We start from the raw sequence: 12,215 nt of genomic DNA, 5'->3' as shown, positions 1-12,215 counted from the left end.
TCAATATATTTGCCACAAGAAACTCTTTCTCTCTCAAGTTCTTAAAAGAGATAGTCAGAATTTTACTTTTCCTAGCGGTTCAGTTCTTATTCAGTATATTGCCTTGCTTCACTTTCACAAGTAGTTGCAAATAGGACTTTGTGTATCTTTTTGCTAAATTTAGCAAAATCTTCTAAATCTGAATCTATATTGGAATTTTGTTTAGAGAAAATAAAATATCTTGGCCATGGAATTTTCTCTGGCCAATGTTGTATTTCTCCATCTTGCACCAGGTGCTATTGCAGATTCTAATCACAACCTCACAAGTTTGCTCTTTTCTGATATGTATGGTTACTGTACATTATGGATTCTCACTTATGTCAACCTGCCAAACTGCTGTATGATTTTAACTGTTCGTGAACGAACTTTCCTGTGAACTAAAACAGTTGAATCTACAGTTGTTGTTCTGAAATAAGCTTTATTAGCAGGCCCAACATTGGGAAATTTAATTCTGAACCCTTTTCTTGTATAAATGGAATTGGCTAGCCCAGGACTCAAATGATTCTGCAGCTCTCTTTACTTAATGCTAAGGGCAATCAAACACCTTTCCATAATTAATATACATACTGATGCCTTTTTGATATTCTTCTTAATACCCAAACAACAGTAACTCAAATATGAGTTTTAGAAAGAATCTATTATCAATTTGAATTCTGCTATAGACTGTTGCAGCTGCACTCCCTGTTTATACTAATACAGCTGCTACTTTTTGGTCAGGCATCTGCCTCTTTGGTGCATGCTTACATGATTAATAGTGTGTATCTCCAATTTGGAAAAAAAAGGCCTGTTATATGGTTTTGATGACTATTAGAAGTTCATAGTTCTAACAAAATATGTAAAAATAATAAATTCTGTTAAATCCATTGCAGCTGGTCAGTCATTACATTTCTTTCAAGTCACTGGAATGGACTTGGCACTGCAGAAGTGAATGAGAGAATAAACTATTAATCATCTGTTGTGCCATCTGCCCTTACTCTGAGCAACCTGTAACATCACACTATTTAGCAACCCTACACAACAATTATACACTTATTCAAAGGTTTGGGATGTAAACTTTCATTACATTGGGATGTAAGTTTTGGGAAAGATGCAGAGAATAATATTTCTCAGTTAATATTACTGCTGTTTTCCTTGTCTCAGCATCCTTTAATGTTAAATCCCCCATTCCCTAAAGTACTTGTTTTTTCTTGTAATCTTACAGGGCTATTCTCCACAATAATTTTAAATTCATAAATTTTGTTATATGCAGTTTACTGGTTGAATGCAAGTTGAAATTATCACTGAGACTGTTATTGGACAATGTCAGAACACCAGATAAAAACTATGCATAAGCCTAGGGGCTATCTCCTATTTTATGAAGGCTTTTGGGAAGAATTTACCATAGCAAAATTAAAATTCTCCTTTTTAAATGTTCTAAGTAGTCCCCTCCATTAAGTTTGTTAATTCTTTTTTATACCAATATATCAGCACATTTTTGAATCTTTATATCAACAAGGGATTTACAGTTCAACCATGAGCTACATATAGTCTCTGCTACTGGAACGTTGTGTGTGTGTGTGTGTGTGTGTGTCTTCACGTCACTGTTGACTCCTGGCTACTGCCTGGATAAGTCCCTGCAGTTTCCTTGGCAAGATTTCAAAATTGGGTTGCCATTGCCTTGTTCCTGACTGACCCAAGTTCACCCAGTTGACTTTGTACTGATTCAAGTGGGCCTAGAACTCATGGTTTCCTGGTTTCTCCACTGATGCCTTAACCACACTAGACAGACTCTACATATTCTTTAGCTGTTGATAACACTCGTTTGCTGCCTTTGTACAATAGCAGTTCACCTATTTTAAGTTTGGAGTTTTTAGAATTAGATTGTGAAGAGAACTTTTTCAGCTTGCTTTTACTCTTAAGTTTGTTGCTTTCTTTTATGCTATTATTATTTGTATTTTTTAAAATGTTCAGGCAAATTGCTTGCTCCTCTCCAATTTCACATTGATTTTCTATAAAGTTTGTTTTAACCTCACACCATCATACCTCCCATTAGTTGACAGTTTTGTGGACTATGTGGACTATTCAAAAGAATACAGATGTTGTAATCTCAACAAGGACAGGTTCATGAAGTTAACAGTTATTCCTATATCTATCATGAACCTGAAAGATGACCAAAATACTAAATCTGGGCTGTTATGAAATAACATGATGTTGTTATTTGCTGGAGCACTGATTTACAAAATGGCTTCCATCTCCATGAAACAAGTAGTGGTATTTTTGTTTTCAACAAGACTTTTCCTCAGGTAACCAATAAGGAGATCCTACCCTCACCCCTCTCTGCACCTTTATGGGCACTTCTAGGAAAAAAGTTATTGTGCCATATCCTTGGATCCATAGATACTGTAGAAGAATTGTATTTACAATCTGAAAGGATACACTGAGCCATGGTAGCGCAGTGGTCAGAATGCAGTACTGCAGGCTAATTCTGCTGACTACAACTGCCTGCAATTCGAATCTCACTGGCTCAAGGTTGACTCAGCCTTCCATCCTTTTGAGGTTGGTAAAATGAGTATCCAGATTGTTGGGGAAAATATGCTGACTCTGTAAACTACTTAGAGAGAACTGTAAAGCACTGCAAAGTGGTATATAACTCAAATAGCTATTGCTAATTTATAAATTATCAATAAAACCTCCTAGAATTGGTCCTTTGAGTCTGTGTCATTTTATTCCAGGTCCTACATGTTGAACTAGAATCAATTAATGATTGAACAAGGGAAAACATCAATCGCCTCAATTTATGGTCCAAATGATAAGAACTGAAATTTTATGGGGAAAAAATCAATCACTTTTTGAAATTGCAGAAAAAGATGTTCTAGTTTTTGGAACATTCTGGATTACAAAAAAAGATATCTGGAAAATGTCCAAAATTCTTATAGATTATATATCATTATTGTCCCTCTCAGACAATAAGACGGAGAGCCACAAGTACCCTTCAGAAAGAAATATACATATTATTCGTCTATTCCTAGAAGTTGTTCAAAGAGTGACATGTTCTAATTCATTCCCAACCAAACATATAGATATGGAAATTGGATCTCTTACCTATGCTGATCATAATCCAATAACTGTAAGCTTACACAGAGGATTCTTCGAGTGGTGGAGTGTTTATTATTATTGCTAAAAGAGAATATTAAACTGAAGGATCAATAAAGATTAAAGAACGTCTAAATCAATTCAACTTCTGATGGTTATTTACAGTATGGAATTCAAATAAAGCATTTATGAGGAAACTATTTCAATAGCATCAAATACAAAACTATACAAACCAAACCAACAACTTGATCAACTGAAGCTAGAACTAAGATTTATTTTAGAACAAAAGATTAAAGCTATCTATACACATATTAATAGAAGTGAATGACACTTATAAGAAGCTGAGCTTTGCCCAACTAAAATATTTTGAAAAAGGTAATAAACTAGATAAATTGCTGGGTATCAATTATGAAAGGAACAAGACAAAATTCTTATAATTAATTGGGATGGCAACAGATATCTTTTAACAGATATAGTCACAAAAATAAATCATCTTCTTAAACATTATTCCAAATTATGTAGTAAATATTAACATTAGAACAGTATGAAAACACAAGGCAGTTTAATAAAATCACAAAATAAAAAATGAAGCTCTTTACAAACCAGTTACAATACTGAAAAGGAAATAAAAAATATAAACACTGAATTGAAGAAATCTGTAGAACCTGATGGATTTTCTACAATATCATGTAAGACTTTCTAAGAAATTCTTGGGACTTCCGGTTGACGTTGTGGTGATATCAGACAAAGGGAACGGGTCTCCGTGTTCCCTGTGCTGAATTCTCCCTGTTTGTGGTAGGGACGGTGAAGCCAAGAGAGGTGCCCTGTGCAGTCACGGAGAATCGCAGCTCTCCTGTCTGACCCAGGGTTCTTTTTCCTTCTCAGCCATGGCGAGAAGAGGCAGCCAAAAGATGGCTGCCACAAAGCTGGGACAACCGAGGAACTACTAACACTGGTGCTGCAGCGAAGTAGGTGAACAATAACTGGAACTGGGGAGAGGATTTTTTTTTGCCTTAAACTCAACCCCAAGGAATAATTTAGAACTATTTGCTCAGAACTATTTGTTAAAATGGTGTCTAAGCATTCTGAGAAAATAGCAGACTGGAAGGGAAAGACTCAAGAAGAAAAACAATAATCTTGAAATATACAAAAATTGGACTCTTAAACTGGTAAGATGTGGTACTGGGAAGGCATTTTAAAATGCTGGAATCATTTACTTATAAAACTTATTCTGCTTTTATAATTGATTTACAACCAAAATTGATGATTGACTAGTGGCAACATTGAAATTTAAGTTGAGAGTGCCATCTACTGATGAAAGGTACAAGCCTAGGAATACTTATATGAAGGACTGTGAAAATATCTATTGGATTATTCCCAACTACCCCATGACTACTGGAGTTTCAAAAATGAATAGGAAGCTATCTAATGAAAGGGACCCCTGAATGTTATACTAGAAGATTGAACCATAAAGAGGCTTCTGATAACCTCAGGAGCTTCCGGGGGAGGAGCTGTCGTCGTCGGGGGCTCAACGGAGCTCCCCTCAGAGTTCTGGTCTGTATATCTAAAAGATCTATAGATATCTCCCCTTTTAGGCAGAAAGGGGCAGGGAGGAGCTCAGTCGTTAGAATCTCTTTGAAGTTCACAGCCTTTTGTCTTTCGCTGTGAACGGAGAAGAGGTTCAACACAAAGCTGAGCTTTTTTTTTTACTCCAGCCAGATCTTCTCAGCTGTTTTTTTTTCCAGCTCAAGGCAGGTCGTCCTCCCCCCCCAGAACAAATCTAAGCTATTTAAAATCGGTCCGGGCAGTGACCATTCCTGAAAACCTTTTTTGTTTATTATTATTTAAAATACCAGCTTCAATCTTACAAAAAACTCCTTTGTTTAACTGTTTTTCAAAATGGCGATTTTATAGCCTTCGCAGTTGATATATTTAATCAGCCCTGTTTTTCTGAAGACTTCTCTTTACTAATTGCCAAAGCTTACTCAAAGTATTTTATTGCAAATCAAGGTGTGCAGAGACTTTCTTTGTTCGCTTTTGTTCTTTTATAATGGCTCCCAAGTCAAAAAATTCTAAGCGTTTTCTTAACAATACATCCCAAGTAATCGCTATAAAGCCACAGTCTTTGCCTTCTGCGCCCCCTACTGGAGATCTGTTAACGAAAGAATTTCTTTTTGAAACTCTCAGAGAATTTAGAGAGGAAATAATGGAATTTATTTCGGAACTATGTGATAAACGATGCCAAGATTGCCCAAACAAGGAAGGATACCATCGGAGTTATAACCGTGATGACAGATTACATTGCAGGAATGGAGGATAAATTGGAACTTTTGGAACAAGACAATTTTAATCTGACATCTAAAATCGAAAAGTTGCAACAGGAAGTTGAAAAGGCAGAGAGACAACTTGTTATGACAAATTATAAAAAGACTGCGTTTGCAATAAGAGTTAGGGGATTGCGTGAAAACAAACAGGAGAATTTGAAGCAGACCTTTTTTGAGGCTTTCAGTCGTGTAGTGAGAGGTCCGGGACTCAACTTTGATTGGCAGATCCAAAATATTTACCGCCATAATTCGTGGACAGCAAAACAGAGACAGCTTCCGAGAGATGTGGTTATATATTTTGCTACAAAAGAATCCAGAAACGCGATACTACAAGAGTTCTACAACAACAGGCTGCGAATTGATGGACAGGATTTGATTGTTTTTAAAGAGGTGCCACCCCAGATGTTAAAAGTCAGGAGACTATGCTTTTTTAACTAAAGAACTTAGAGAACTTAGAGATAATCAGATACAGTACAGATGGGAGGCGCCATTTGGTATTACAGTCACACTCGACGATCAGAAACATCGCCTCAACTCAGCTTGTGAAGCCCGAGACTTTTATCATAAGATTTTAAAGGCGGGACTTCCTGAATTACCCGGACTTGGACAAATACAAGGAGAAGTACAAGAGAAACAACCAATCACACCACTACAAGGCGGGAGCTATCGTTTTTCCCCTTCGGAAGGGCAGCAGAGTGGAGAATAAGGATTTAGTTGTGCTTCCAAAACATTTGCTTAATCTTAACTTGAATAACACTCTGTGACTATGTCTTGTAGAAAATGGCATAGCGGTATACCGATCAAGAGACATTAAGGCTGTAAGAAATGATGCTGATCGCCTCGGAAATTAAATTGTATGGGACTTTAAAAAAAAAAGACTTGATGGACAACTTGGAACTTTTACATAAACTGCTTATGTTTTATTCTCTAGGGTGAGGAAGGCGGAGATTGTGATGCTTTCGGATTATGGTTTAGGTTGAATCGAGTTGGGAAGGGTGGCGCAGATGGGAGGGTAGTGAAGGTTTAATTAGAGCTTATTTTGAGCCAGAAAGTAAGTTGACTTTTATAGTAATTTTTATTTGAACATAATGTTTGGAAGAATATACTCAGGGAGCTTGAAGGAAGGTGGAGCAAATAGGGGAGGTGTACGGATGATAATAAAATATATATATGGACACGGGTAGAGGCAGGATGAGAGGAGTTGGAACAGAAACCGAGAGAAATATTTGAGGTGTTTAAGTTGCTTTATAGAGAAAGAGGTAAAAGGGATATATTAAAGGTTTGGAAATGGATACATATTTAGATAAAGAGATAAGGTCCCTAGCTAGAGTAGAATTTTATTTGATTAACTCACTTGGTTTCAACATAGTTTGAAATCCTGCAAGTAATAAATTAATTGAGACTAGGAATGATGCACATTGCTTAAGTGTTAATAATGATGGGAAGCTGAGCTTAAGGTAGAGAGTTTATTGATTTCTCTTTTCCCCCTTTCTTTTTTTTATTTTTATTTTTATTATTATTTTTATTATTATTATACAATTGTATCACAGCGGCCAGTTGTTTCGCCGGATTTGGCATTGGTTACTAGTCGGGCCCCACCCAGGGGCCTAGGACGTCGTAACGTATTTTCGTAATATGCGTGCAGATCATTATTATTATTATTATTATTGTTGTTGTTGTTGTTGTACAATTGTATCACAGCGGCCAGTTGTTTCGCCGGATTTGGCATTGGTTACTAGTCGGGCCCCACCCAGGGGCCTAGGACGTCGTAACGTATTTTCGTAATATGCGTGCAGATCCAAGCAGTGCGGCTTTTTGCATTTGACTGATGGTGATTTTGTCAATTTTTAACTGTTTTAAATGTAATTCCAGTGCTTTTGGAATAGCACCCAGTGTGCCAATTACCACTGGAATTACCACTGCTGGTTTGTGCCATAGTCGTTGAATTTCGATTTTTAAGTCCTGGTATCTTGCGATTTTTTCATGTTCCTTCTCGGCGACCCTGCTATCACCTGGTATTGCAATGTCTATGATTGTGACCTTATTTTTCTCAACCAGTGTGATGTCTGGTGTATTATGCGCCAGTATTTTGTCGGTTTGTATACGGAAATCCCACAAGATCTTGACCATCTGATTTTCGGTGACTTTTTCAGGCTGATGTTCCCACCAGTTTGTTGCTGTTTTAATATTATAATTTTTGCACAAATTCCAATGGATCATTTGTGCTACTGAATTGTGCCGCAATTTATAATCAGTCTGCGCGATTTTTTTACAGCAGCTGAGTATGTGATCAACAGTTTCGTCAGCTTCTTTGCAAAGTCTGCATTTGGCATCATCAGAGGATTTTTCGATTTTGGCCTTAATGGCATTTGTGCGGATAGCTTGTTCTTGCGCAGCCAGGATTAGTGACTCTGTTTCTTTCTTTAATTTACCTGTTTTTAACCATAACCAAGTTTGTTCACTGTCCACTTTATCTTTTATTTTTTCCAGAAATTGACCATGCAGTGCTTTGTTCTGCCAACTCTCCATTCTTGATTTTATCACATCTTTTCTGTATTCTTGTTTTGTCTGTTGGGCCTTCAGTAGATTTTTGTTCTTTACTTCGATTAATAGATGTTCTTGAGTGTCTTTTAAATAATCAGCCAGTGCATGTTTTTCTTCTTCAACTGTTTGCTTCACTTGTAATAATCCTCTGCCACCTGATTTTCGGGGCAGATATAGTCTATCAGTATCACCACGTGGATGTAAACTGTAGTGCATTGTCATTAGTTTCCTGGTTTTTCGGTCCAAAAGGTCCAAATCAGCTTGTGTCCAGTTAACTATGCCAGCTGTGTATCTTATAACTGGTATTGCCCAGGTATTTATGGCCTTGATTGTATTTCCACCATTCAATTTAGATTTCAAAATTTTCCTAACTCTGTTGGTGTACTCTCGCCTGACAATAGTTTTTACTTCTCCATGCTTGATGTTATCCAACTGCAGAATGCCTAAGTATTTGTAGGCTTCATTTTCTTTGCATTTAATTAGTTGGCCATTGGGCATTTCAATTCCCTCAGATGCAGTGATTTTGCCCCTTTTTATGGATACAGTGGCGCATTTTTCCATGCCAAACTGCATTGAAATATCGGTGCTGAATACTCGGACTGTATTTGTCAATGATTGGATTTCTATTTCTGACTTTCCATAGAGTTTCAAATCATCCATATATAGTAAATGCGAAATTTTTTCAGCTTTTTTGGCTGTTTGGTAGCCTAATTTCATTTTTTTTAAGATTACTGATAGTGGGATCATTGCGATGATGAAGAGAAGAGGTGAAAGTGAATCACCCTGGAAAATTCCTCGCTTGATATTAACCATTCCGTAGCTCTCATTCCCTACTGCCAACTCAGTTCTCCATTGTTTCATTGCCTTTTCAGTAAAGGATGTAATATTTTTGCTAATGCCAGTTGTTTCTAAGCATTTTATGATCCAACTATGTGGCAGTGAGTCAAATGCCTTTTTGTAATCAATCCAGACCATATTCAAGTTCGTTTTTCTGTTCTTACAATTTTCTAGTATCATTTTATCAATTAGAAGCTGATCTTTTGTGCCCCTGCTCCTTCTTTTGTTGCCTTTTTGCTCTACTGGCAAGATGTTGTTTGTTTCCAAATAATCCATCATGTTATCTGCAATAATGCCTGTGAGTAATTTGAAGGTTGTTGGTAAGCATGTTATTGGTCTATAGTTTTCAGGTGTTGTTCCTTTAGTTGGATCTTTCTGAATCAAGTATGTTTTTCCAGTTGTCAACCATTCATCAATTTGGCCCTTTTGTAAAATTTCATTCAGTTGCCTGGCCAATATTGCATGTAAACTGGTCAGATATTTGAGCCAGAAACCATGTAATTGGTCCTTTCCAGGTGATGTCCAATTCTTTACCTTTTTAACTCGATTTTTGATCATCTCAGTTGTTATTTCTAATACTTGCATTTGTTTGTTGCCAATGCTTTTCTCAAAGTCATGTATCCACTTTGCTTCCTTGTTGTAGTCCTTTGCATTTTCCCACAATTCTTTCCAGAATTCAACTGTGGCCTGCTTTCTGGTTTTTCACTTTTGGTGTCACCATTCACATTAAGACTTTGATAAAAACGCCGTTGGTCTGATCGAAATTGCTGATTTTGTTTATATTGGATGATTCGTGCCTCATATCTTTCAATTTTTCTAGCTGTTGCTGTTATCTGCTGTTTTACAATCTCTACAGCTTCATTGATGTTTCTTGTATCCAATCTATATCTTCTGATTAGCCGATCTATGATTTTGTTGTTTTTAAGCCGTTGCTCATGCATGTTCTTTAAGTTACTAGCATCTGCCCTTAATTTTTTGATTTTTTGTTCTAGACGGATTTTCCACTTTGGCTTTGATGCTTTTTCTGTTGTGTGACTAGGTACTTTAATTTTAATGCCTAGTTCATTAGTGACTATTACAGCTGCGCTGTACATTAACTGGTTTGTTTCCAAGATGGATCCCGATTCAATTGTTGAAAACACTGCATTAACCATTTTCATGATAGGGGCCAAAATTTTCTTAGGCACAGTTTTTAGTGATGGTAAACGTTGCCTTTCCTCATTAAGCAGAAAATGCTCCATGATCTTATCCTTCAATTCTTTTTGTTTTTGAGTTAGTTCATCAGTTGGTTCAGTGATAACTGGTTCTAGTGGTGGTGATGTTATTTCCTCCCCGAGAGCTTCTTCTGGGAGTTCTACTATAATGTCTTTAGTTGTGTCTTGAATATCAGTTATTTCCGCTTGTGATATTGTTTTTTGGGTTTTGCAATTTGCCTGAATTTCCTCATGTTCAACTTCACTAAACACTTTATTCCGTATAATAAATCGCCTTTGATCTGCTAGTCGTTGTTCACTAACATTTGAATCTGGATATTGTTGTTTCCATAATTCATACATTATTCATTATTATTATTATTATTATTATTATTATTATTATTATTTAGCTTCTAATCTATTTGGTTTCAATATACTCCAGACTTTGCTTGATAAGGAACGATGTCGGGAATGGGATCTGGGAAGTCGGAAGGGGGTCTGGGAGGGGGGTTCATGGGGGGGAGGGTGGAAATATAGATTCAATTTTTAAAACAATGAATGCACTTGGATACTGTTGCTTTTTCTTTCTTTCTTTCTTTTTTCCTTTCCTTTAATTTTTTTTTTCTTATAATTTTAGTGTAAATTACAAAACGAATAGACCAATGAATAGTAAAAATACACCGAAGTGAGGAGTAGAGGGAAAGAAGAGGGAGGAATTAAGAGGGAGTGAGAAGGGAATGTAAGGAGGGTGAGATGGCGGGAAGGGGAGAAAGGAATGGTTGAGGGGGAGGGGAAGTAGAAGAGGGGATTGTTGGAGGGGAGAAATGAAAGTTGGAGGGGTAGAAGAAAGGGTGTATGAAGGACAGAAGTGTTATGAGCTGTGTTTATTGCTTTTTTTTAACTGCACAGTATTTAAGGGATTGTATAAAGGAAAATGAAAATGAAATAAAAGATGTAAAATTCAAAGAGGCTTCTGATAACCTCTGGGGCTATTAAATGGAATTGATTGTTTACCTATGGGATAAAAAGAACTGTGATTAATGCACCCCTTGAAGGGCAATTTAAGGATTGAATAAATAGTTATTGGGCTGCTGGACAAAAGTTGAACTTTTTAAAATAAAATAAGATGCTTTATAAGGAAGAAATGAGTGAAACCTTGAAGGAGATGGTGTTACTTTTTCAAAACACAAAGGACATCATTAAGGAGATTACGGAAAAAATGGAAAATACTATATGAGGGATGTTGAGTAAAGACCAAGACGCCCAGGAAAGGGAGGAGTCAACAGTAGACATGGAGGAAAAAACTGAGGTGAAGATTCAGAGAATAAAAGAAGACAAGGAGGAGATAACAATGAAAATAACAGTGACTGATAAATTAAACCAGGGGGAAAATATATTAAGAGAGTTGAAAAGAGAATTGGAGATACAGGAAGATACTTTTGAAAGGGAGACAGAGGTCTGGGCAGAAATTTTGGAAACTAGGCCCTGAAAGAGGGTAGAGATGGGAGAAATACCTACATCGAACAGCCAAAAAATAGACGCAGACAGAGACAAAGATCCAAGAGAGGAATATGGGAGTCAAAAAAAGGATAGCAATTGAAGTATTAAAGTGGACAAGAGACGATGGATAGATGATTTCTTTTTAATGTTATTGTTCTGATTTGCTTTTGTTTTTTTCTCTCTCTCATTTCCTTTTTTAGGCAGATGACATGACTAGAAGTTAGGAAGGATCAAAAGAAAATGTCTTTTAATAAAGGGTGACATTTTTCTTTCTTTTTTTCTGTACTCTTAAGTGGATTCTGTTGTTTTTATGCTTTGAAAGTCTCCTTCTCCAGATCATGCTTGAAGAATGGTGCAAGGTAGCTTTGGTAAGAAAACTACACCCTGCATAGGCTGAGCGTGCCTGGCAGTAGAAGAGAAAAATGCTGAAGTGGGGTGCTTTGTGCCAGGGAGTGGGATAAGACCACTTGGGCTTTGTCAGGCCAGGGGCTGAGATCTCCTGGATCTGGTAGGATGGAGCAGACCAAGGCCTTCTGGGCTTGGCAGGATAGGGAGCAGGCTGGAATCTTCTAACCATAGCAGCTTCACATGCACAGGTGGGCCAAGTGGGTGGCTGAGATGGGAGGATAGGTGGTGGTGGGTAACTGCAGTGCCCTTGCAGTCATAAATACAGGTAGACTACCAAGCACCCATGACCACTGGAGGT

At 37.1% G+C, this 12,215-nt stretch overlaps 1 protein-coding gene across 2 annotated transcripts in view; it reads right to left on the bottom strand.

Moving 5' to 3' along the window:
• LRWD1 (leucine rich repeats and WD repeat domain containing 1) overlaps positions 1–12,215 on the bottom strand; it is a 36,796-nt gene that overhangs the window by 21,043 nt on the left and 3,538 nt on the right. Inside the window, exon 2 of one of the 2 annotated variants that reach the window (XM_032215132.1) lies at positions 3,121–3,195. The exons of the other annotated variant lie outside the window; for it this stretch is intronic. The gene's annotated coding sequence lies outside the window, so the exon portion shown is untranslated. The remainder of the gene's footprint in view (positions 1–3,120; positions 3,196–12,215) is intronic. 2 annotated transcript variants of the gene reach the window in all.

Source organism: Thamnophis elegans, chromosome 4 (genome assembly GCF_009769535.1).
Source record: "Thamnophis elegans isolate rThaEle1 chromosome 4, rThaEle1.pri, whole genome shotgun sequence".
NCBI lineage: Eukaryota > Metazoa > Chordata > Lepidosauria > Squamata > Colubridae > Thamnophis > Thamnophis elegans.
Note: the sequence above shows the minus strand (reverse complement) of the source record. Positions and strands in the feature narration are given on the sequence as shown.